This window comes from Rhamphochromis longiceps, linkage group LG6, assembly GCF_057381845.1.
Source record: "Rhamphochromis longiceps isolate RC_006_pf linkage group LG6, R_longiceps_female_GT1.1, whole genome shotgun sequence".
NCBI lineage: Eukaryota > Metazoa > Chordata > Actinopteri > Cichliformes > Cichlidae > Rhamphochromis > Rhamphochromis longiceps.
This window is the reverse complement of record NC_140562.1, coordinates 28,062,686-28,090,469: the sequence shown is the minus strand read 5'-3', so window position 1 is coordinate 28,090,469 and position 27,784 is coordinate 28,062,686. Positions and strand designations below refer to the sequence as shown.

Sequence of the window (27,784 nt, the reverse complement as noted above, 5' to 3'; positions counted from 1 at the left end):
CCTCTGAAATAGCTGCTGGAAAAGGCATTTCAGAGCTTTCGCAACGGGAATTGATCAATTTCTGAAATGTGTTTTCATTTATATATAAATGTTAAAACCTCCATAACTAGAATTGATTTTTGCAAACACATTGCAGATGAGCTTAGGTGGTCTCAATGACATGTTACAGGCTCAGAATGTTGAGCAGAATTACAAAGAAGCATTCAGGCAACATGCTATGATACACATTGTAACCGTGCACCTGAGACAGATCTGTTTAACAAAGGCCACAAAGGTATGACACTTCAAAGTGTGCGTGCGTGCACATGTGCTTGACTGTGCACGGTGAGAAAGACTGAAAATGAAGGCGTGACAAAATAGGAAGAGCCACAGAGCGAGCAGCCTGGCAGTTCTAAAGAAGCTTTTATTGAACACTAAGAAGGGAGTATAGAATGATGAACACCCAGCCTGAGCTTTTCACATTGAGGAAATTGCATTTGGGAATATTGAACTGGCTGGCATGATGAAGTACACAACTCCTCCCCCACACGCGCACACAAATGCTCACATTTTTATGGTACAGTGTATTAGCAATACAGAAACAATCATGCTCACAGAGCTACATGCACACGTTGCACGCGCACACGCACACAGGATCTCATTTAGTCTGTGTGCATGGGTTGGATCAGCACTTCCCACTATTGAATGAGCGGAAATGAGAATCGGTGCAAACAGGGAGAGAGATAAAAGAGTGAAGAGACAGCAAGAGAAGAGGAAGTGGTAGAGAAAGAGAGACAGAAAGCAGGTTTGAGGAATAGATGAGCGAATCACGAAAAAAGAGCAAGATATCCTTCATCAGCACCACTGTAGGAGCTAAAAGTGTTGCTGTTGATGTGGTGACAATTCAACACATCAGAATTGTTTTTCACCCCCCCCCAAAAAAACGAAAAAGAAAAAAGAAAATCATTATTCTACTGTTAGGAACAGCTGGATTCAACAGGTTCTATACAAATGTCAAGCAGACAGACCATTACCCATGGATGCTGACTCAAAATGAGTGGCAAATGATCACAGTACTGATGGTTGTTGGCAAGGCTGCACTGTGTTAGGCTGTAGATTCTCAAGTTGGGTGTATAAACCCTGAAAATGTAAAACGAGGAGCAAAAGAAATTTGTGCTATATAAGGAGGCTGTACCTGCATATTCACACTCGCACAATCGCGCTCCCGCACACACACACTCACACTGTCACACAAACTGCTGCCACCGAACAGCTTATTTATGTTTACATAAATGCATTACTGTGAACTATAAAGAGAGCTGTCAGTTACTTGCTGTACACACTCGACAAGCAATTACTTCTATGCACGGAGCAACAAAAGCAGACAGCAAAATAAAATACTATCAGCACTTCGCACACACAGAGACTCACACTTGCATGAACGCACACGCTCACTCGCGCATGCACGGGTCACAGAGAAGTGGCTGTCACTGTGATTGGTTCCTGCTGCCGAGGGCAAACCCACAATAGCCAATTATCTGTCATTATACACCACAGAAGCTCTTGCGGTCTGGATAACTCTGCATGTGTCTGTGTGTGCATGAGCGTCTGCGCGAGCGTGCATGTGTGTCATAGGGGGAGAGATTGGCAAATTGCTAGTTATATATTTCAGCATGCTGAAAGAAGAGAGGAGAAATGTGGAGGAGGAGAAAGAGGAGGAGGGTAAGAGGGGAGAGTTTGAGTAGACCAGGCAGAAATATGCAGAGTGAATATAAAAGGAAGCAAAGAAGAGATTGATTATTATATTTGACAGTAGTAGAGAAGATGGGATCACGGAGGAGCCACAGACCTCCGCTGAGCTGCATGCTGATGACAGATGTCTGGTGACCGACATGCCTGATGCGGCAGGGCTAAAGTTTAGATGGCCGCAGATTGAGGCTCTCAGTCAGCATATGACTGGTGCTTCATCATATATGAAGTGTGTGACTGAGCTCTGACTAGTGCGGACAGAAGGTACCATCGCAATATTAGGATGAGTACAGACCTGCCTAACTGGAAGCTCTATGCTTCAATCACCATATCAGAGTGCCCTTGGGCAAGATCCTGAACCCCAAAACTGCCCTTGATATGTCACTGTGACAAAGCTTTGTATGTATTCAATAAAGCGCTGTATGAAAGTGTGTGGTATTTGTTGAATGTGGCTTAAAGTGAAAAGCACTTTCAGTAGTCGATAAGACTAGAAAAGATAAATGCAGCCCATTTACCATTTACTTTGAAATTCATCAGAAACAGCACAAAGTATAAAGCTCATATGCACTCTGATTCACAGCAGTGCACAGAATCAGAGACTGTTACAAACTAACAAGGTGAGTGGTTGAGAGCTCTCATTTTCTGATAATGTGAGTTTGTGTCTTCCACGCTCAGCATGACAACTTAGGTCAAGATTGGTTACAAAGTCCACCAGCCACCATTAAAGATGCAGCAATCAGCCTGCTGAAGACCAGAATTGAACACATTTTCAGTGAACTAAGCTCAGACCATGGTCGCTCTCACCTATATCCAATAATGCGCCAGTCTGTTTTATGCATATGCAATACACGCACAGTGGCGCAGGCAAACAGTCCCAATATGCTGTCATGTGGTTTGAATGCAGCCATTGGCTATTAGCAAAGTTTTCCCTGTTAGTGAGCAAGCCACACATTTAGCTTTAGTAAACTGTAGGTGAACATCACCATCAGCCAGCTCAACATGCCTCGTTTGAAGACGCTAAAGCTAAAGTCAACAGCTTCATCATGAGCCTGGGTATCAGCAGTGAAAGGACAAAAGCAGATATAAGCAAAATTATGGAGACAAGAGAAAAAGGTTGATGTCCTGTTATCTGGTGAAGTATAAAACGTACTCTAAAATTATGTAAGTGACTGAGGCTTGTTTTGTTGCATAAATCGGCTGCACCCGCTTTTGTTTAGTAAGGTGAAATCATCAGATAAGTACAGCAGCTCTTTTATCTGTACCTCTTTCGAGAAGCAGAGAACTTTGCTTTCTGTTATTTTAGTAAGAGGAGAAAATTTCATTTTTGTTTTGTACATTATGGCAGTTATAGTTCTTTGGAAGAAAAGCAGGTCAGGCTCTCAGAAAAATCAAAATCAACCATGAAAATTACAATGATTGTATGTCTAGCTGTTATAGATGTTAATCAGACCACAGTGACACAGAAAGCATTTATGTCTTTAGATATAGGGAAAAGATTTTTTTCTACTAAGAATTAACAAAGTGACTAATTAGATGACAATCGTAATAGCCTGTACAGCTATAAAGGTAGTGATTAGGGACTTGAAGAAGACATATCTCGTTTTGACATTCCAGTTTAAAGGTAACCATGATCCTTTCTACCCAGAGGGTCAAATATTATCTGCTTGGCATTCATTGACTTTTTGTCAGACTTTAGCTGCATCACAGCTCATCATCTGAGGTTTTATCTTTTTCTTTTTATGGATGTAATAGAAACATATAAAGCTCTCAAATGTGTGCTTCACTGTAATTTTTCACTTTGGTCATTTAGTAGAAAGTAAAAACACACATTGTAAAATGCTTCAAGACCCAGACAGGAAATATCTGCAGCTTTATGTTCCTTCCATTCGAGCTCTATAGCTCCATAATTGATTGCTAAAGCTTCTCTACTGTTAAACCGAACTGTCCTCCTATTTAAGCTTGAATGGTGCTCAGTCATGATGCGTGAACCAAAGTCATCATACCATCCACCTCAAAATAAATCCATCTTACTGAACACTCTTAATACACACTCAATGTGTGTGTGCGAGTGCTTATGAAGTATGACACTGATCTGTCTCTGCCTGTTTTACAGCTATGCTTTGATAATCCCCATCCTAATCCACTGCCTGTGTGTCTGCCTGTGTGTGTGTGTCTGTGCTGTCCTTTTATGTTTGTGCGTGTTATGCATGGTATTTAAGCTCGTGGCTTTCAGAGGGTCTCTCTTTCCCATGACTTCAACACTATATGTAACATCACAGATAGATAGCCCTCCAGTCATCCACTCCACTCCATCGAACCACTCAGCACAATGGCCTAGACACAATCGCTCTGCAGTCAATATCTCCATTACCATTTCTGTCAACAGAATAAACACAGTGGAAATTGAATGGTTATGGGTTATATTACTTTTAAATGAGCTGATGAAATGGGTGCAGTGGCGATGGGAGAGAGGGCCGAGAGTGGCTCAGATGAGGAGAGGTTAATATGTCATTTTAACTAAAAGATACATGAACAGACCAACAAATCAGTATTACTTTTCCTCACAGTCATATCTTTTCTGTTTTGGTTTCATATTCTTATTCAAATGTAAGGATTTTTTTCATGCATCACTTTGAGTAGGACAACCTGTTCAAGTGCCTGTACACTTTTGCACAGACTATATTATGCAAGCTTACTCTAAGTTTAATTAATTTCATTATGACACACATGACTATAAACCAGTAATTCCTAGTCTGGTGTTCAGACTGTCCAGGTGGGTTTATGGCAATAAAGCATAAAACTATTTCTTGCACAAAACACTTTCCTCTTCCTATGTTTTCTGGTAAAATACTGGATTGTTTCAATTCTCAGTGCCTCTAAACAGATTCAGATACACAGAAAAAACAAACAAAACAGTCTGGTTTAAGTGGTCAGAACTGCATATGCAATCTGAGATAAGGGTTTGTACAAAAGACTCTTTGTTTGCATGGAGTCACTGACCAAAATGCTTGGAAAATACTACTATATAGTCATAGATAGAAACTAATTTAGATCTTATTTTGGTGTTTTAGATATTTTGTTTAAACCCAACAGCAGAAACAGACAGGGAATAATGAGAAAAATAATGGAAAAAACAGAATTCAATCATTGAGAACCATATTTCTTTAAAAAATGTAAGGTCATTTTAATCTGATCCCAGGAACACTTTTCAAAAAGCAGAGATGGGGTAAAAAAAAAAGACTGAAAAAGTTGTGTAACTCTAACAATAAAAAAATAAATAAACAAAAAAACCTACTTGATCACAATTCAGTAATGGTGCATCAGCTTAAAAGATCATCTCAGAGAAGCTCAGCCTTTCAAAATAAGAATTAAAGATGGGTGCATGGAAAAGCAGTTCAAAAATTTAAAATAAAATTATTACGACTTGGAGACTTCAGTATATGCTGTACCTAAAACAGTAACACAGACAATCAGCTAATGCAGGCTGTAAAAGCGCTTCTATTTCTCTCTCAAACACTCGCTCTCTTCTGGTGGGCCAAGAAAAGCTCTTGCATGGACTCCCTGCTTGTCAGTTTGTTAGTACAAGTTTTAGATAAATGGGGGTTTGTCCGGGACAATCAAACCTATCTGGTTATGTTGAAGCTTCCTGTTATGAGTGATTTATAGTGACTACCAATGAGCCACGTGGCATTTGCAAAAAATGACTGTAATAAAGTGCCTAGTAGAAAGTCAATGCAATAGATTTGGTTAAGTCAATAGGAATTAATCTCAGAAGAAGTCAGTAACATCAGTGATACAAGCATCGATTGTGTGTCATACTTCCTGCGAACCTGTTGATGGTACAAACAAAAAATAAAAAGGTGAGATTTAGGTGGATGGAAGCCAGAGGGAATTTGAACATGCACACACTGTTTGTGATTCATGTCAGCCAGCTGCCCTTCAAAGTAGGCCAAGGCTGCCAAAGACACTGGGAATGATGTCACAATATTATTGAATGATTATGAGCTGGATAAATCTTGGACACGGCTGAAAAACAATATTTAGGTGGCTGTGATTTTTAATATTTCAACTAAAACCAGATGAAATTCTGTTGTGGAAATCAGAGAATGGGGTCAATAGCTTTAGAAAATCCTTATGAACAAAAACTGTCCCTGCAATAACAAATACAAGTTAAAACTGCTATTCAAAGAAAATCCATGCATAAAAATGAAAAGGGCATGGTCTGGGCTCAAGTTCATTTAAGATGGAGACCAGAGTGAATTAGAAAATGATTTTGTTCCCTGACAAATCACGACTTGAGATTCTTTTTGGAAATTATGAAGGCTGAAACTTTCATTAAAATGTCCTTAAAGGTAATGAAGAAAGAAACACGAAAAAGAGAAAGAATTACATTGCATAGAAAGCACTGAGTCTTCTCATTTTTTGAGAATCCTGCTTGATGATGAGTAGAGAGAGGAGTGAGAGCTTGATGAGTGGAACCCTTAGCAATGATAATCCCATTAGTACTGTACTGCATGTTAAGCTCTCCACTAATAACTCACACGTATGAGCATGAAGGGTGTGTATGCGCATGTATGGCCGAGTCCCGCTTGGACCATCCTAATTATCAGACGAGGCTCACGTGAGGGTAATTACCGCATCTGAGACAGTGGGAACAAGGCTATGACTGACCCAGAAATCCACAGGCTAATGAAGCGATAAGACACACACACACACACACACACACACACACACACACACACACACACACACACACACACACACACACACACACACACACACACACACTGTTTCTCTCTATGTGTTGGTATTACCTCACATAGAGACACAAGGACAGAGCAAAAGAAAGAGAGAAAGCCAAAAGACAGAAAGGGGAACAATGTTTCCCTCAGCCTGCATTAGAGAGAGCAGAGAGATTTGGGAGGAGCTGTCAAGAGACGCTCTGTCAGGCAGCTTCAAGCTCAGCCCTTTTCCTAGTATGAACTAATCTGGCTGCTCTCTGTTCTTTGTCATATCTGGCCATGGCTCCACAGCACTGTGGTCTGCTTCCACAGCCGCGGATTAAGCTCGGCTACCCGAGACTAAATTCTCTATTGAAGAATCATCTAGGTGTAATCCCTGTGTGAAGCCAGCCCTGTATGGTACAGCACATTATATCTCTCACAATGACTATTATTCACATCAGGCTGTGCACTCTGGAGATTCTGGAGACAAGCACAAGGGCGGTTTGCTGTGCATAGGCAAGGGACCTTAAGGGTTTGTTATGTGAAGTGAGATTGGCTCACTTAAGGTGGGCCCTCCTGGGAAGAGATCAGCTAATTCTGGCAAGTTGTTTTTCCACACCTAGGTGATTAAAATATTAACATTTTAATACACTCTGTCACATATTTCTTTAGTAATCCTGTCTCCCATTTTCTACATTTGCATGAACATTTAACATTTGCATTTTTCCATTTCCCTTTCTGTTGAATGTGCAGGGAGAAAAAAAAATCAAGAAAGAAATAAAGTAATAAGGGCAAATAAACCGAATGTGCCTATAAATCAAAAACAAACAGTTGAATAACAGAAATAATGACAAACTTTACAGACAATCAGATATTTATAGAAGGAACTAATATGTATAAGCCAAATTCCATCTATATATGAATTAAATTGCATTAAGTAGTTAAATATAATGATAGTTTATCCCAGGTGTCCTAGGGTGAGGGTTGGGGAACAACATGATCACCCTTCCTTCATAAGGGGTTATCACCAACCAAAGGAAGTCTATTGAGGTAAGAGGAGAATGTGCAAACTCATAAAAGAAACAAGACAGAACCTTCTTTCTGTGAGGAGACAGTGGTAACCATCAAAAATCTGCTCTGACAGTGGAGGGTATGTGAATTCCCCTGGGTAATGTCAGACTGGAGTACAGGTGAGAAAATGCTTTATGATGTGACAATGACCTTTGACCTTGAAGATAAACATCAGCAGTTTATTATATTAGACAATGGTGTGGAATTGTTTTGAGTTATCCCCAAACTCAGCTCTGTAAGGTCATAGTGACCTTGATCTTTGACTACAAATTTCTAATCCGTTCATCCTTTGATTAAAGTCATGATGAATGCTACAAAGTATGGAAGTAGTGATGTACAGATAAAAACATTTTGTATTCATCTACTGCTCGAGTAGTGAGCAGCTGAGTCAGTTTTTATTACCAGAGAAATCCCTCATGTCATGACACCTTACATACAGGAATACAGATTTTAAGATATTTTAACATGCTTCCCTACTCATATTTTAGACAAATCTCCTATATGGGAGTATGTTTGGTTTTGAATATCAGATGTTAAATTATTCACTTACTCTTTATTTATTTTCAAAATCAAGAAATCTGGGATCAGAGATTGTGCACCCCATAAACCTACAGTGCATTTTAAAAAGGGCAAAGATTTAGTGGTTTATTCCAAACCAGAACTGTATTTGTATTGATAAGTGCACTGTAGCTGACAGAAATACCACTAATTTCTTTTGGTTGCTCCCTTATTTCCCAAGTGGTCGCCACAGCGGATGGATCCACATGTTTGATTTGGCACAGATTTTATGCCAGATGCCCTTCCTAACACAACCCTCTCAACTGTCTTGGGACTGGCACTAATAGGACACTAGCTGAGGCTGAGTTTGTGTGTCCTTCTGGAATCAAACGGGGGAACCTTCATATGTACCACCACAACAGTTTATTTATAAAGCGCTTTCACAGACAAGCAATCACAAAGCGCTGTACAACAAGACAGAGTAAAATAAACAAGAAAATCAAGAGCTGTAATAGCAATACAAAATGGGAGACTTGGTGCCACAGGCTGTCTATTGCCCTAGTTTTTAATCTTATACAAGAAACAACTAACAAATTCTGAGCCTGTGATCGAATACTGCGAGGACAGGTTTGTTTAGTAAAAAGTTTATATAAATACTATGGATCCTGGCCATTTAGTGCTCTGTATCTAAGTACAAGAATTTTAAAACAGATCTTAAAATCTACTGGTAAAGAAATAAAATAAAATAAAAAATAAATAATAAATATTATATTATATATATTATAAACATTAATAGTCTGACTGCAGCGTTTTGTGCCTGTTTGAGGCCCCCAAAACATAATTTATCTGAGTCAGTAAACGGGGAATTACAATAATCTAAGCATGATAACACAAACGCATGAACAATTATGTGTGGTTTGGCCAAAGAGACCATATGTTACATTTTAAAATGTTCCTGATATGAAAGAAACAGGAACAATAAATAGAGAGGAATCAAATATTATGCCAATATTTCAAATGCCGGACCTAGCAGATGAACAAATAGAAGCATGAGCCTGACTGATTTTCATATATAATAGAGGAGAAGCTACAATCATAGCCTCAGTCTTGCGCTGTTTAGAACAAAATAATAGCTTGAGAGCCAGACACTAATGGGGGTTAAAGAGGAGACTAGAGCGAACAGACAATTCAGCTGGTGAGGTTTTAAAGACATATCCAGCTAAACGTCATCTGCATAGAAATGTTAAGAAACATCAGAAAAATACTTAATGGTGCCAGCTAGGAGAAGAATGTAGAAAGAAAATAATAATGGACCCATTACTGAACCTTGTGGAACCCCCACAGGTTAGGGAGGCATAATCAGAGAAGAACTTGTTCACCCTAACAGAGAAAGTCTTGTCAGAGGAATATATAAATAGGAAGAAAACCAATGTAACACAGAGCCAGAGAGACCAGCCAGAAACTTAAGCCTATTAAGTAAAATTTTATGATCAACAGTATCAAAGGCTGAACTGAGGTCAAGTAGAATGAGTACAGAACAAATCCCTGCATTAGAAGCCATCAAAAGACTGTTATAGAATTTCAAAAGCGCAGTCTCAGCGTGATGCTGCTTTTGAAAGCTAGACTGTAATAGGTTGGGAAAAATGTAATTAGCATAATAAGGATCTGAATAGACTTTCTACAGCTTTTTCTAAGAATTCCTGTCACGGTCCCCGTGTCTCTCTGGTTGGCCCACGCTGGCTACAGGTTTTGTTGTTGTTAGTTTTAGTTTTTTGTCTCTCCTCCTCCTCTCTGCCTGGGTGGAGCTCATTACGGGCTCTCACTCTTGGCCCACACACCCCTGTGGATGGTGTCCACCTGTGGCTGATCTGGCTGATTTCCCCAGCTGCTATTTAAGGCAGTGGCACAGAGCAGCTCACCGCTGGAACGTCGAACCACCTGAGTTCGTGCTCGCGGCATATTCAAAGAAGAATCGCTTACACGTGTTTTATGTTGTGGAACTAACCTTGACCTTCTGTCTGTAGATTCTGGACCGAATCACCGGACCTGTCCAAGTGGGGCAGTGTGTGGAGTGTTGGAGCGAGTGCGGCTGAAGAGGAGTGTGCGTGTGCGGAGGAGCGGTGGCGGTGACTGAGTGGAAGAGGAAGCGTGTGTGTGGATCCCCCCCCCCCCCCCCTTCTCTCCCTGGAGCCCTGGACCCCCTCCCAACTCACTGTACATATATTTTGCACTAAGGTGATCCCTATTGTAAATAAATCCCCTTTTTGTTTCCTTGAAAGAACTGTCTGCACATGGGTCCGTTCAGTAGCCATGACAATTCCCTAACAAATGGCAATTTCAAAATAAGACGAAAAATTACCAATGCAGAAAAAAGAAGAAACTAATCATGAATTCTTTCTTCATATGTTGTAATTGAAGATAAGATAACATTACTCAACCTTTAAATATACTCTGTAAATTATTGCTTCTCCACCAGATCAGTAAACAGGAGCGCAACAAAACCGTGAACCTCAAACAAGGGTTAGGAATGCACAGGTTGTGGGTCAGTACTCAGAATCAACATCAAACACAGCGAGAGCTCAAGTACTTGAAAGTGTATCAAGTAATAAAAAGTTGTTCTCGCTATTGTTATCCCTACAGATAACAATAGAAACACAAAATTAATGAAAGAGTTCACAATCATCTCTATGTCTATAGGTGGCTTTTGAGCTCCCCTTAAAACAAACCTGTAAATCATGTCTGAGTTTTATGCAGTTCAACCAACAAGATATGTTTCAGAACTCCCAAACTGTCTCTTACTTCACAAAAGGAAACGAAAAGGTTACAAAACATCTAAAAGTCAATCTCAGGGATCCCCACTTTGGTCTGACAAAGCCTCATGGAAGATGATACCCTCAGGGTAATACTGTTGATACTGTCCTACTCTGGAGCCTTACATTTAAGTGCTTCAGACTAGTGTTGTACAATCTCTGTGCTCACAGAAGCAGAGGGCATTTCTTTTGCTTGTACCAGTTTGCTAAACAGCTTCATTGACGTGGCAGTTTAAGTGATAAGTATGACCCACTCATAGTGTTGGTCTGTGAGGCAGAACAGGTTACCCCAAGCCCACGCTCCAGCCATCACAGGATCCCTGTCTCTGTCGCTCCTACGCAGAAAGAAAATGTGTGTGCGCACATGATCGACTGTGTATTCGAGTGAGTTATCTTGATCAAATTCCCAATTACACAGACGAGTGTCTCTTCAATGCTGTGCTCTTTATACAGATACACAAACAAACAGACATAAACATCACACAAACACGCCCACTCTCACATACAAAACAAGAAAAAGAAACACACGCAGGCCAGAGGCAACAAGCACGTCATTTCCTATTCCACCCCCTCTTCTCATCCTCAGCACCCCTTCTATTCCACTCTGGCCTCCCCAACACTCAACCCACAGTCACTATAGCAACCTCACACACAGAGGACTAATCATGCCATTGCAACATCTGTCAGACAACGGAGACACACGCCCTTAAAATGTGCATGCCACTGCATACACTAATGAAGCACACAAGCACAGAAACAGTTAAAGAAAGCAAACTTTATTACCTTTGCTCATGGTTCATCCTGTCACATGAAGTTTGAAAGTGGGAGCTGCAAGAGAAGATTATTGAAGAATATTGGTTTTCTAGGACCGGAAGAATGATCTGTTTGAAAACTTGCAATGATGCCACAGAGGTTTATGAAGACCCTACTGTACAAAAGCCTTAGCCGCTTAAAATGAGCAAATAAAGTCTGCTCCAGAAACATTTCTGCTGGGTATGCTGCTCTGCTGCCACCTGTAGATTACACCTGGTACTCCACAATATAAACATATAAGTCTCAGGACTCTGGCCTTGCAACATCCACGGAAATTCACCATATTAAAAATTAGAAAAAAAGGAACTAAGAAAAATGAGGTGTCTTAGATCTGCCGTATTCCACCTGCTGTTAAGCAGCAAAATCAATCCCCTTCCTTCAGCAAACAGTACATACGAGTCCCAGTGAAGCACTCATCGTGCTTCAGCATACTCTATGCACCATCTAGCCAGCTTTCAAGGAGTTTGATGATATCTATTTTGGTTTTTGTAAAGTTTGCTGAGGCTTGGTACCAAAATGAGTCACACACAAACTCAACTCAAACTCCAGCTATAGCCTCAGAAAAGGAAAGTGGCTCTCAGAGCAACACACAGCCTACGTGCAGCCTCTGCATCTTTTAGCAAAAAATAAAAGGGGGTGAGCGAATGCTTTATATTTAGAATGGTGACGCTATACAAACTTGAGCACTAACATGAGAGGAAAGCTCAGCGATGCGTTAGAGAGCCGCATATTCAATAATGTATCAGAGGCAGGATTTTAAAAACAGCTGGGGATCGCCGCTCTGTCTTGTCCTGTCTGTCAGTCTGTCTCTTTGCATGTCTTTCTCCCGGTCCGTCCACTGCGACGGCAGCAGATTTGCTACTCCTGTGGGGAGCTGATGTTTGGTTAAACTTTCATCCTATCAACGTCTTCACTTGATTTTTCTCTGGGCCTTATGATGAATCTCCATCTGAGTTTTCTTCACTCTCTCAGAAGAAAGGTTCCATTCCTTTCTTTATCTTTGTGTGCTCCCTTGCTGTTTCTTCCTTAGTGGTCATGGTGCAGCCTTTTAGCAAAATAGATCATACACAAAACACCTGGGGAAAAGGGGGCTTCTGACGGTAAATGTTCATGTGCGTGCATGTGTCTGTCTGACGTTCACTGTGGTAATCATTGCCTACCTGTTTCAGTGCACAGACACACTGCGCTGCTTCATCCTTGAGGAATGAAAGAGTAAGAAATCTCCCCAGAATTCTCCTGCAAGAGAGAAGAGAGGATACAGTGAGAAAGCAAAGAGGTTGGGGAAGGAAAGAGAAGAGAAAGAAGGAGAAGGAAAGGAATTAAGAGCAGAGCTTTAGCTTTATAGAAGTCACTGATCTTAAAGACAACTCTGACTTTCAGCTAAGTTCTCCATGTTCTTCTTGCACTCATTTGTTTATATCATTGCATTCAGATCAAAGCTTCCAATCTGAAACCCGAATTCAGCTAGTGCAGCTCAGTCGTTCCAAAAGCAGTCTGGGTCAAATGGACAGCCGCGGCTCAACTTCTACACTGGGAGCTTTTAAGGCTTTTAAGGCTTCCATGCCAGCAAGCTGTACAGGCTTGTGAGTGGAACAGGGGCTGAAATGCCCAAGTGGGAAAAGCATGCAGCACCTCGGCATGAAAAGTACACACTCGCAGATCAAAGGTTCATGTGAGAATACTAGCAAGGAGGCATGTTTAATGTAACAGACCATACATGCATGTGCACACACAGACCTGCACACAGATATACAGATGTCACTCTTCTATGTTTTGTGACTCCAGTGACATCAAGATGTAGCAAAGAAGCAATCACTGGTGGAGGGAAATCAGTGTGGATCTGAAAGGATTACAGGGTTGTTTCCAGAACTGCTTGCGTTGATGATGATATTTGTCTTTTATTGAAGTTATATATTTTGACCAAAAGTCCTCTACACACATGCTGTGAATCAGCCACTTAAAAAAAAGAACATTTTGAACATTTTCAACTTAAATCTATAATTCTTCTTCTTCTTCTTCTTCTTCTTCTTCTTTTTATTATTTTCTACTACTTCTGGTGTATCTGATGGGATGGCCACTCTAAGCACTGTGGTGGCTAGCCTATAAATTTTTTATATCACCAAATAAATAATATAATGTGCAATAAATATATTAAAATCAAATTGAAAGAATGTAATAGAAAAGCCTATTAATAATATCAAGATGATTAGAATAAATCAGTCCCTGCCAAAAGATGCCATAACAAAGAGTCACCACTGGTCTGTGCTATTATACCACTCCTGTGTTTGTGCTGCTGACCGACTTACCAAACAAGGGCAAAGACGGTGATGGCAGCATACATTAACTGCAGAATCTGGTGATGTAAATATCAAGATTGATTTGTTTGCAAATCATAACCAGGTCATGCTGTGCGTTCCTTGGCCTGTAATCACCTGTTGTTTTTAGGTTATAAAGGTGAGATCTTCAATGATGCAAAATTCAAAGAATGTGTTTCTTTGTCTGACTTTGACAACCTAAGCGTGTGATCTGAGTTCAGGCTTGTGTTCGCACAATTGCAAATGACCGTGCATCACGTGTGGAGGCAAGCTAACATTTTATTTTCAGTCGATGACACATTCCTCCCTCGATTCCCATCCACTCGCAACATGTTTCCTCTGTAATGATCTTACAGTGCTGGTGAAATGAGTTGTGCAGAGGATTATTATAAGCATCGGTTACCCTCTATTGCGGGAACTGGTTTCCCCCTCAATCATGTTGTTTTCCTGTTGGGTTTCAGTACTCCCTGGTTGGAAACCACCTTGTTAGTGAGAATGTGCTTCACCTGTGCTGGCCCAGCAGAAGTAATTAAAGCCTCAGCAGCTTTGTGCAGGAAAGGGAGAGTCTGGAAACTAGATCAGTGAGAAAGCTCGTGTTGGTGCAAGCAATTCAGTTTACAGATCTTGCATAGCGACATAGGACAAGTTATGTTTGTCCTGCATTGGTGGACACGGCGTTACTTTAGATTCTTCTGTGACTTTTATGCAATAAAGTGGCACCCACTGGTGAAAGCCTGTCTGCAAACCTTTTTTGCTGCTTTGAAACTCTGAGAGGACTCCCATGGGAACCCTTCAGAGCAGCCTTTGAAGCCCTTTTATGTTAATGGCTGAAAGTGATTATTCAGAGAGAGTGAAAATGTTGATAGTAATTTGAAGGGAATTCATCTCTAGGTGCTACGTCTGGACGTCACCTTAAAGGTTTCTGCTGGTGGTGGAAATGGTTCTGGGCATGGTAGCATATTATTTAGGTCACTGAAGTGCTTTCACATGGCCCTTTCACACCATGAACCAAACTATTTCTGCACTGATCTGCACAGCAATGGCCCAGATAATTTTTTGATGTCTAACCCTAACCAGGGCAGCTCAGTGGAACTCCGCTTACTTTGGTTTGGCTTCACTCAGCATGTATGAAACACTCTTCATAGGCTTCTGTCACTCAGACTCAAAATCAAGGCAAGTGGGGAAGCGGGGCAGCAGAGTGGGCATCAGATGTCTCTTAAGCCTATTTTAAATGCAGTGTCACAGTTAAGCCACGGACAACACTCACATGATTACCTACAAACTTTATCTGCAGACGCAACCGTCCTCAAGCTGCACCATCTTTTTACAGTGTCAGTAAAGTGTGAAATGTTTCAAGATCATATGTTCACCAGAAGTGTCATTCCCTTTTAGAGAAATATATTTCAGCAGCATATTTCAGTTTGTAAACATGTTTACTCTTTCGAAGTGTATGTGCGGCACTGATCAAAATTGGCCCAGAACGTTAAGGAGGTTGTTGCAGGTCAAGCTGGCAACAGGGACTCTCAGAGTGGAATGGCACAGTCTTGCTTCAACAACTTCTCCAACTTGTTTACAACTTGCATACTTGTGTGTGTGTGTGTGTGTGTGTGTGTGTGTGTGTGTGTGTGTGTGTGTGTGTGTGTGTGTGTGTGTGTGTGTGTGTGTGCATCTCTAGCGTTTAAGAGTTTACACAAAGGGAATAAACTGGGTGAGGATTAAATCTGACCCCACAAGGATGATCAAACATCTTGAGAGGATTCAAGATGCCTGCATAATTCAAATGAAACTTCAAAACTGACCTGCTGCTCTTGAACCTTTTAAGCTGAAAAGATATACAGTATAATAATACAGCTACATTCAAAACCCAATTGTTCCTCCACCCATTGAAAAAGCTGTATAAGAAGAAGCAAGTTGACAGGTAGGCAGTTCAGACACACACTCACTTTAATCCTAAACTACATAAAATTACCACTTCTGAAAAATCAAAAGTAAGTACAGCTGTCTGGCGTTTCAAGTTTGATCGGATTACAGAGCTCTGGTGTTCCTTCACGTCTCGGTTTATTATAGCAAATGCAGCTGGGTCTCTTGGGATTTGATTCAAAACAGTGAGTTAAAATTTGATTCCTCTATTGGCATTCTCAGACATTTATCCCCACCGTACATCCAGAACAATGAGTAAAATCTTTAAGCATTTGCTTTAAAGTGAGGATATTTTTAGTAAGAGCTGATCATTATTCAATAAAAATGCAGAAAGGGAAAAACATAATCTCTATCAACTGCAATTAATTCTTTTGTGACCATGGTTTTTAAAAAAAAAACAAAAAAACATGATTTTTCCCCAGGTCCATCAGGGTACAGTTTTTTAGCATCCCTGTGAACCTGCTACAGTTTTTGCATCTGTTTAGGGACTCTAAGTCACTTCTTCCTCTTTGTGAATCCCCAGACTGACTCACTGATGTTGACTGAAGGGTTCTGTGTTGGGCAAACAATCTGTTACACGACTTGGCTCTTTTTCATGCCACTAAAATAATTCTTTATGACTCATTTTTAAGGTTGGGGACAAACAGATGCCTCTTTGGTGGTATTGGACGACAAATGAGATTTTGTCTATATTTCTTATTAATGAGAAGGTCACTAATTCTGACCAAGCCCCTCGCTCCATTTGCAGCAATGCAGTCCTAAAGCAGCAGAGAACCTCTACTGTGTTTCCTGGTTAAAGCATGATTCTTCAGCACTTTGCCAACGAAATTTGCACTTTGCCAACGAATAACAACACCTATGCCAGAATGCTGTTTAAAGACTTCAGTTCAGCGTTCAATACAATCCTCCCCTCACAACTCATCAGGAAATTGACAGACCTAGGCATCAGTTCCCTCATGTGTAAATGGTTACTGGACTTCCTGACCAACCGGCCCCAACATGTCCGGCTGGATAACCACTGCTCATCTACAATCACAATGAACACTGGTGTACCACAAGGCTGTGTGATGAGCCCTTTCCTCTACTCCCTCTTCACCCACGACTGCAGACCTACCGATGGTTCCAACACCATCATTAAGTTTGCAGATGACACCACGGTGATTGGCCTCATCCATGACAACGATGAGGCCGCCTACAAGGAGGAGGTGGATCGTCTGGCTGAGTGGTGCGACAGAAACAACCTGCTGTGAGCAGCTTCAAGTTCCTGGGTGTCCTCATCTCCAAGGATCTCATCTGGACGACCGACTTCTCTAAGCTGGTCAAGAAGGCTCACCAGCACCTCTTCTTCCTGAGGACTCCTGTCCTCAGACATCCTGGTGAACTTCTATCGCTGCACCATCGAGAGCATCCTGACCAACTGTATAACAGTCTAGTACGAGAACTGCTCTGCCTCGGACCGGAAGGCGTTGCAGAGGGTCGTGAAAACTGCCCAGCGCATCGCCGGAGCACCACTTCCTGCCATAAATGACATCTACAGGAAGCAGTGTCTGAAAAGGGCTGGGAAAATCATCAAAGACCCCAGTCACCCATCACATGGACTCTTCACCCTCCTGCCTTCTGGGAGGCGCTACAGGAGCCTCCGGACTAAGACCACCAGGTACCGGAACAGCTTCTTCCCCACAGCTGTCAGACTCCTGAACTCTGCCTCCTGACATCTGACCCACGTTAAACTCATGGACTGAACATACAGACATCCACAACCACTAGCACTTTATATAGCCTCTGTAGAAAGTAGCCACATATTTCTCTTCTCTTAACTGCACTACTGTATGATTCTGTATAAACAATCATTCTGCACAATAAGATAATTATAATTCTACAACTGTTTATAACTTGCATATTTCTGTATAGCTCTATATTTCATATTTCTGTATAGTTTCATATGTATATCCTGTTCATAGCCTGTACATGGCTTGTATACCCACTACAGCCTGTACATACTTATAGCATATTCATAACATACCTTCATACCATGTACATTGTAACATACCCATAATAGACCCATTTTTGTACCCTCATACCTATAACAGACCCATTTCTGTAAAATATGTATATATATTATTGCTAATATATATTTTATAATATATCTATATCATGGCTAAAGCACTTCTGGATGGATGCAAACTGCATTTTGTTGCCTTGTACTTGTGACATGTGCAATGACAATAAAGTTGAATTCTATTCTATTCTATTCTATTCTATTCTATTCTAAATTGCCTTCAGTTAGACCCAGTTTTTATATTTTCAAGCATCACTTTTCTTTGTTTCCACATTTATAGATACTTCCATAAATACAACTTTAATAAGCACTGATTCAGTAAAGTCTACTTATGACCAGACTGTACACATTAGATGGATGTACCCACTTGTTTCTGCCAGTTCTTTGCTGATGGTGCTGCCGGGCATCTTTTAGATTCAGAGAACAGTAAGTCAGCTTTTTGTATTTTTCATCTGCCATACTCACTTTCATTGAACAACGCTTTCTGCCTGTCAGAGACCTTGCTGATGCAAGAAGCCCAGCTTAAGTTTTCTTCTTATATAAACTCTTTCCATACGCTTTAGATGAAACTGTCATTGGCTGTTATTCACCCAGTTTAAATCTCATATCTGTATGACTATTTCTATTTCAGCAAATGATCTGGTTCAAGCATTACATTGTGGGTTATAAGCACCCCTTCGCAATACTTGTTTAATTTTCCACTCGGCTCAATGCATACAAATGATTTCCTTTTCTTCTATAAAGTGCTCTGTTACTTCATTTTCTTCAACAGGATGCAGATATTGTAGTTTAGTATTTCACTCAAAAAATGGCTTGGAATTTGAGGTCAATTTCAATCTGTCACTTTAATAGAGACGATGCAGAATAACCTTAGACAAATGACAAGTTATTGTGAAGCACACAGAGAAACAATAAAAAAAATGATATACAGCTGCCTTTATGTTAGATCACAGTAAAGGGGTTCCACATATAAAGCTTTTCATTATATGGTGAAAGGTTTTTTTTGTCCATTTTAACTGGATTTTCTGTGCTAATATTTATTTTTAATTAACAGAAGTGGTAGTGCCTGTGTACTTAAGCAGCAACCAACCTTTCTCAGTTCTACAGCATATTTTATTATATTTTTCTGCTTTTTAGATTTTCAGTTTTAGATTAATCATGGGACTTTTATAAACAGCCTGTGTAAAATTTTGTGACTAAAGCGTTCCATCAAAAGACCAGCAAGAGCTCAATCTACATTTCACGTGTCAGGCTGCACAGCCTGTGTGGACACTTTTATTGACTGAAACAGGAGCACATCTTTCAATCAAATGCACCTGACAACTGAAAAAAAAAACCCCAATAACAACAAAAAAGCAGACAAACTAGGCTTTGTTTGTGGTTCCGTCTCACAACGTTCATCAACCTTCTTTCAGATCATCAGGATTAGTATAAATTAGTGTCCAGTTCAAGCCTTCACACATAAGCCTAAGTTTGTCATCCAGACAACTTCAAAAGCGATCTGATCTTACGTGAACCCAACCAGAGACTCACATGCCCAAAGACCACTTAACGAAAAGCTTTAGGTTCAAACCAGTAGCTTTCATTAATAATGTAATTAATAGCTGTGTGCTGTCTGCCACACAAACTAAAATAATTAGTTCATATGCTTCAAAAAGTTATATACAAAAAGTTAAATCTTACTTCCACCTCCTACAACAAAAAACATCAATACAGGAAATTAATAAAGAAGATTATACTGCACAGATTTTGGTCCAGTTGTATTACAACGTGGGTATGAACAGACTGAAAAAAACAAAGAACAAAACAAAAAACATACCTGACCTGGGGCCTGTACTACTGTGAAGTGAACTGAACATATGCTGGGTACCTTTCCCTTATCTGAATTCAGTTACACCAACACTGGCAATCAGAAGAAGCAGGCACATGAAGCTGATTATCAGTTCCCTAAATTAACCCGGGGTTTCCTTTGCGCATTCACACAAAAGAGGTGACGCTGGAAGCATCAGCCCAATCACATATATGAATAAGTGCACTGGCAGCCTACGCTATGGAAAACTAGTAAGAGGTCAAACACATAATACAGACTGAAAGTAGCACTGCTGCTGCAGACAAAGTCTGTAAAGTCTGAGAGCACAAACACTAAACAGTATGATAAAAAAAAAAAAAAAACTGAAGCGTTGTGTGTGTGGTTGAAAAGTTTTTGATTAGTGAGACTGGAAAAGACCTCAGATCAATAAAATGTAGCCTATTTGAAACCTCGAAAGAAGTCTGGCAAAAGTGCAAACTTTGTACTGCAAGTAAAAAACAACAACTTTATCTGAAAGACGCAAGAGAATCTGACAGTAAATTAATGTTTAAAATACAGTTTTAGTTTTTATTTTTTCAATTCAAGCACAGACTGTCTCCAATTTGATGTAAGGTCAGAAAGTACATCATTTATTAATGCATACAAAAAGTAAAATAGTTTAAAAGTAATTGTTTGCAGCCACCAGGGAAAAAATAAAGCCGCGTCTACGAATCTGTATTTATTACTGAAGCTCATCATGGAAACACAAAAACTTTAGACAGTCCTACTATCCACCAGCAAAAGTTCAATCTTTCATGAATTTTGATCATATTTTGATTGAACTGACTGGCAAATAGGTGTTAATTTCACACATGTTGATCTCTAATGTGCTTCAGAACAGTAACCAGGGTGATGCAAGCAAGTTGAAACCTGGTGATCTTAAAAAAGACGCGAAAGAGAGATAAAATCTTTTTTTTTTTTTTTTGCCTGTCCCATGTGGTTCTTTAGACGTCAGAATTGTTGTCTAAAGACCAGCAAGGATACCCAATGGATTTACTTTGCCAAATGGATCATCACGGCCTTGGCGTATTGGTCCATTTGATCGACATTTGTTGTTATTATTTATTTTATTTTATTTTCAGTTGTTACAGACGGGACAGACATGACTCAGGGATAGGAAAGGGAGAAAGAAAGATGAAGGAAAAGAAAAACAGAAGGGAAGAGGGACAGTGAGAAAGGGCACTTAAAACGAGAAAGAAGAGAAAAAGAAATCTCCTGGATCACCTGTTGAGAGAAAAAGAAGAGAAAACAAGCCAAAAAAAAAAAACAGAGCAACATACTAAACACAGCACCATCACGTTAATCTAGCTAAGTGTAAACAGCAGTAAATACTAAATATTGAATGTTGTTGTGTAGCAAGCAGGACCGACAGCGCACAATGTGCTTGGATATAGCAGCCAATAAAGGTTTGTGTCTATGAACAGTGAACACCCGTGTGCACACCTGTGTGGATCAGCGCGCTTGTATTCAAAAGGTTTCCCCATGTAATGGTCTGCTAGAGGATGTAGAGAGCCATGGCTCTGTCCTCCAGGGCATGAAGCAGGCATGGAGGAGATCCAGGCTCCAGACATCCAGAGGCCCCAGAGTGCGAGAGCCCAAGGAGGACCACCGGAGGGGCATCCGTGCCACCCTTCTGGGAAGAGCTGAGGAGAGCCCCAGATGAGGGGTCACCCAGTAGCCACTGAGCAGAAGCCAGAGGGGGCTGCAGTGGCGTGCCCGCTGGCTCTGCCGGCAGCCAGCTGTGCCAGAGTGAACTAAGCCACAGGCCCAGAGGCCAGAGGCCAGAGGCCCGAGGGCCCCCTTTGCCCCGGAAGAGGCCTAACCGAGCAACAGGCACCAGGCACCGCCAAGTAGTCACCGGGAGTGAGCTGGTACATACCTGAGCGCCCAGCACTGGACACCAAGAACCACCAACGCACCGACCCCTGAGGGCATCAGTTACCAGCAGGGAGTGTGGTGAGGGGAGATAGGCCTTTGGAGGGCCTGGGAGTTCCCAGAGAGGTGGAGTGTAAGACCCGACCTGTCACTAATCTGAAGGTCGGTGGTTCGATCCCAGGCTGCCTCCTGGCTGCATGCCAAATATCCTTGGGCAAGATACTAACCCCATGTTTGCCTACTGGTGGTGGTCAGAGGGCCCGGTGGCGCCAGTGTCCGGCAGCCTCGCCTCTGTCAGTGCGCCCCAGGGCAGCTGTGGCTACAATGTAGCTTGCTATCGCCAGTGTGTGAATGGGTGAATGTCTGAATGTAGTGTAAAGCGCTTTGGGGTCCTTAAGGACTAGAAAAGCACTATACAAATGCAGGCTATTTACCATATAGACACAGACACAAACATGCATTCCCACCCTCATGCACACATATACAAATACTCAGCACTCACCCAACGTAGGGATAGACATACATGGACACTGTACACACAATCACACACAATTTTATCTCACACACAAAGAGATAAAATCTTACTTCACAGTACAGGCCTTTGATTGTTTAACACACCACATTATGTGGTCTTCCTAGAAAGCAGTATAGACAAGGGATCAAGAATAGCTTGAACACAGTGGAGTGTTTAGCCATTAAAGATGAAGATATGTCCATTTAGGGAAAAGAGCTGGTACGGAACAAAGCACATCATAAATAGTGCTGGGTGTGATGGCGTGTTACTATAATCACACACTTTCCAGTTACTGTACTACAGTAAATGCATTTCATTTCATATAGAATAGAATAGAATTAGAATTCAACTTTTTTGTCATTGCACATGTCACAGGTACAGGGCAACGAAATGCAGTTTGCATCCATCCAGAAGTGCTTTAGCCACGATATAGATATATTACAATATACATTAGCAATAATATAGATATGTAAGTATATTACAGAAATGGGTCTATTATGGTATGTTATAATGTACACGGTATGAAGTATGTTATGAATATTCTATAACTATAAGTATGCACAGGCTGTAGTGAGTACAAGCTATGTACAGGATATAAATATGAAAAACTATACAGAATATGAAATAAAAAAAACTATACAGAAATCTGAGATATACAGTTATACAGAAATGTGAACTATGCAGGTTATAAACAGTTGTTGGATTAAAAATTATTGTATGTACAGAATGATTATTTACACAGAACTATACAGTAGTGCAAGATAAGTGAGATATGTGGATAGTTTCTACAGAGGCTATATAAAGTGTAAGTGGTTGTGAGTGGTGGTTCAGTCCATGTTATTATTGTGTGTTTGAGGGTACAGTTGTCCATTGTGTGTGTGTAGGTGGTTGTGGGTCAGTCCATGAGTTTAATGTGGGTCATATGACGGAATAAGCAGAAATAATGTAACGAGTAGCATAGTACCATATATATATATATACTTTATATGGGGAGTAATAAATATTATATAACAGACTGTATTACCTGTAGGAAATGTGCAATACATGGCTTTCTTTGGGTAATAATGGATTGACAGTGTCAACTTTTGTTGGGCGAGAACATGCCAGCCTTATGTTGACAGCCTGTTGTGCTGCATCTTGGAAAAAACGTATTTAAATCTAAATGTATGAATGTGAGCTTAAGTGCAATCCTGTGTTTCAGAAGCTGTAACAGTAGGAACACTCCATTTATAGATTTCCATAAGACTAAGACGGCAGACTGAAAAGCTTTTACTTTTACAACTGCTACTATGGGTCAAGGCGACCACAAATGCTATTGACCTGCATCTGTATTTGACTTGTAAATGTCTTTTTCACCCCCTTTAAACTGTACACTAACAAAGAACCACCGGAACCATAAAACTGACAGTTAAATAATATAAGTAACATTATTGCTTACATATTGCTGATACTAATACTAATGTTGGCATTCAGTCTCTTGAGAGGCCAAACCTTGTGAAACTGCTTTCACTAAGCCTTCAACATTTCATTCATTCATTTCATTCATTTATTTATTCATTTTCAGGCACAACAAATACCTATATTGAACATAAAATACACAAAACAAAAAACAAAACTTGCCTGAAAAAGGAGTGGGACGAAGAAAACTTATTAAATCCCACCCCACTCATCAACAAAAAAAAAACAATAAACTTCCCGCAGCTACGCCCATCATTGCATACAGACCCATCAACAGCCCCGGGCAGATACAAGCATCTAAGCGGCAGCTCGCAACCAACAATTAGAGCCTTCATAACTGAATACAGAATATATAAATTATAAATTGCATTACCACAGGTAACAGGCAGTAATAACTACAAGTAACAGACACACATACATATACATACATATATATCTACACACACAAGTACATATATGTACATACATACGCACACTTTATTTTTTATTTTGGAATCCATACCAGCAATGGTAAGAGGACAGACATTACAGAGCACACTAAAACCCATCATTGAGTATACTGTGACCAGACCAACTGTTTGTAGAGAAATTTAAATCTATGAATATTTTTGCATTGTTTCAATTGTAAACTCAGACTGTTCCAGATTTTCACACCACATACAGACACACAAAAGCCTTTACGGGTTGTTCGAGTTCTGGGTAATTTGAATTCTCCAAAGCCTCTCACATTATAAACCTTTTCTCGAATTTCAAATCTAGTTTGTAAATTTGCCGGTAAAAGTTTAGTAAAAGCTTTATACAAAATTATGGATGTATTGTAATTAACCAGATCCTGGAATTTAAGTAACTTTGCCTGAAGAAAGAATTTGTGAGTATGATCTAGATAACCAGCCTTGTGAATAATACGCAGTGCTCGTTTCTGTACTGTGACTAATGGATTAGTTGTATTTTTATATGTATTTCCCCACACTTCCACACAATATGGAAGATATGGAAGAACCAGGGTACAGTACAGAGTACGAAGTGCATCTTTATCAAGGAATTGTTTCACTTTGTTCAAAACTGCGAGGCTTCTGGAAATTTTGGTTTTTTATGTGTCTGACGTGGGGTTTCCATGAAATTTTGTTATCAATTATAACTCCCAAAAATTTGTTTTCACTCACATTATCAATTGGTACACCTTCAATGATAATTGGTAATTCTATATTATATTTTAAATTACAAAAAACATTGCTTTAGTTTTATTTATATTTAATGATAATTTATTTATGTCCATCCATTTTTTTATTAATTTTAGCTCCCTGTTTACAGTCATTACAAGATCAGTATAATCATCGCTACTGAAAAATATGTTGGTGTCATCTGCGAACAGTATGAGTTTAAGTACTTGAGAAACATCAAAAATATCATTTATGTATACATTGAAAAGTTTTGGTCCCAACACTGACCCTTGGGGAACACCACATGTAATACCAAGTTTCTCTGAATGGTAATGCCCTATGCTAACATATTGTTCCCGACCTGTTAGGTAACTTTTTAACCAGTTACCAGCTTTCCCTCGAATACCATATCTTTCCAATTTATCCAGTAAAATTGAGTGATTGATTGTGTCGAAGGCCTTTTTGAGGTCAACAAAAATACCAACTGCATATTTATTTTTATCCAGTGTATCAGTAATTTCTTCTACTGCCTCAATTATCGCCATTGAAGTGGTTCTTTGCGTTCTGAAACCATACTGACCAACATTTATTATTTGATGTTTTTCAAGGAATTTTTCTAATCTTGAATTAAAAAGTTTTTCTAGAATTTTTGAGAATTGAGGCAGTAGAGAAATAGGCCTATAATTGGTAAAACTGTGTTTGTCATTACTTTTATATAGTGGTATTACTTTCGCAATTTTCATTTTTTTTGGAAAACAACCGGACTGAAATGATAAATTACAGATATATGTTAAGGGACTAGCAATATTCAGAATAACCTGTTTAACTACAGACATATTTATGTCATGATAATCCATTGAAGACTTACTTTTACATTTTAATGTGATATTTATTACTTCTTGCTCATTTGTAGCTGAGAGGAACAGTGAAAAGGGATTTGATTTTATATTACTGATATTTTCATTTTTATGACACGGGATGTCCGCTGCTAGTTCAGGGCCAACATTTATGAAGAATTTATTGAACCCATCGACAATATTACTCATGTTGTGATTTTCACCATTTGCATCAGTAAAATATTCAGGATATGATGTTCCAGAAGATCCTTGTTTAATTAAGTTGTTTAACACATCCCAAGTTCCTTTTATATTGTTTTTATTTTCATATAATCTTCTTCTATAATAAAGTTGTTTGCTCGTTCTTATAATATCAGTCAATTTATTTCTATATGCTTTATATCTTTGTTCCACTTCTTTTGTTTTTACTTTGATAAACTGTTTATACAGATTGTTTTTCTTTTTGCAAGCATTAATAATTCCTTTTGTGAGCCAAGGACTTTTTATCTTTTTTTTCTTTGTCATGTGTTCGTTTACAGGACAATGTTTATTGTACCACATAGTAAAAATATCTAGAAAATTATCATAAGCCTTGTCCACATCTGACTCTTCATACACCGAACTCCAATCTTGTTGTGCTAAATCGAAATTGAAGGCATGAATTGCTTCTTCATTTATTGTTCGCTTTGCTATCATGATCTTGGTATCTATTTTTTTTAAATCACAGTCACACAAAGTAAAAACTGGTAAGTGGTCAGTTATATCACAGACAAGCAGACCACTATTAATTTGGAAATCCATGACATTAGTAAAAATGTTGTCAATAATAGTGGCGCTATGTGAAGTTATTCTGCTTGGCTTTGTTATTGTTGGATATAGTGATAAGCTGTACATTGTGTCAGTAAAGTCATCAATGGCTTTTAACCTTGTTGGATTTAGCAAATCAATGTTAAAATCACCACAGATAAATAGTAATTTTTGGTTCACCGAAGCAAACGTTTTTTCTATCCATTCATTAAAAGTGTCAATACTTGAACATTTTAAGCATAAAAGCTTAAAATTAAGGCAGATATATTTTCACGCTTACTGCCAGGAAGAGCAGCTACAACAGAAGGTGGCTGTAAGCAATCGAGAACACAGCAAATTCCATGTAATGTCAGTGAAATGACGCAGCTTACACAAAGGGTACAAACATCCCTGCTGTGAAATGGTGTCATGCCTTTGTGAAATAATCCTATATTTTCAAATTCAATTCAGTAATACAATGACGGAAAAAAAAAGCACAATGGCTGTTCTCCTGAGAAGCAGATGCTATTGTGTGCTTGGGGTGGCCCTGTAGTCATGGATATATGGTGACAATTGTGAATTATCATTTGCTAGGTGCAACAAATTACTCAGTGGTGTCCTACTTTTAAAGACATATTAGAGTCTACTGCGCTCGGGGCCAAGAGAGCGCTGACTGAGGGAGTGAAACAAGTGAAAGGAAGCGTCTACAAGCGTCTATCGGGTGAAGAAGAGAGAGGGTGATACGGAGAATTATAGCTAATGAGAAAGTGCAAATGGTATGTGAGAGGGAGGAGGAACTTCTGAAGTGCAGAAACTTTGACAGAGCTTTGCCCTATTCCATCTGCTCAGCTATCATATTTGAAAGGCAAAATTACATGGTACATCTAATTCCCCTGCACAGTTAACATCAAATTGTCTCAGCGCTAACATCCTAATTCTTTCACTGACAAAGACAAAGGCTGCATTTTTTTTCATTTCACCGAGAACCTGCAAAGTTTTGGATTAGAAACAACCTGACATTTTTCTTTCCAAGGCGAGCGAGATGAAGTGCTAATTTAGGCAGAATAAATAGAAAGCGGTGGCAGGATGTCACAACTGTGGTGGTGGGTGAGACCGGCGTGACCTGACTCCTGGTTATTTCTTTGTTTTGACGAGGTCACAAATGTTAGGCAGATATTGGATTCCCACGAGCGCTGAATGGGAATGCTGAGGCAGAATTAGAATGACCACAGAATGACTGCAGCGGGTATCCTAATGAAGCATCTCAGTCCCTCTGTTTAGATGACCCATTTTCTCTTCCTCTCTCTTTTTCTTCCTTCTCTCACTAATACAGATGCCCCAAATTCTTCAGAGGGAAGAATATGCATA

General features: G+C 39.8%; 1 protein-coding gene across 1 annotated transcript in view; it reads right to left on the bottom strand.

Annotated features, from left to right (window-relative positions):
* The window catches only part of ptprdb (protein tyrosine phosphatase receptor type Db), a 162,100-nt gene that overhangs the window by 97,566 nt on the left and 36,750 nt on the right, over window positions 1-27,784 (bottom strand). Inside the window, exons 4-5 of the mRNA XM_085410023.1 lie at window positions 12,805-12,880; window positions 11,615-11,659 (exon numbers count right to left, since the gene is read on the bottom strand). The gene's annotated coding sequence lies outside the window, so the exon portion shown is untranslated. The remainder of the gene's footprint in view (window positions 1-11,614; window positions 11,660-12,804; window positions 12,881-27,784) is intronic.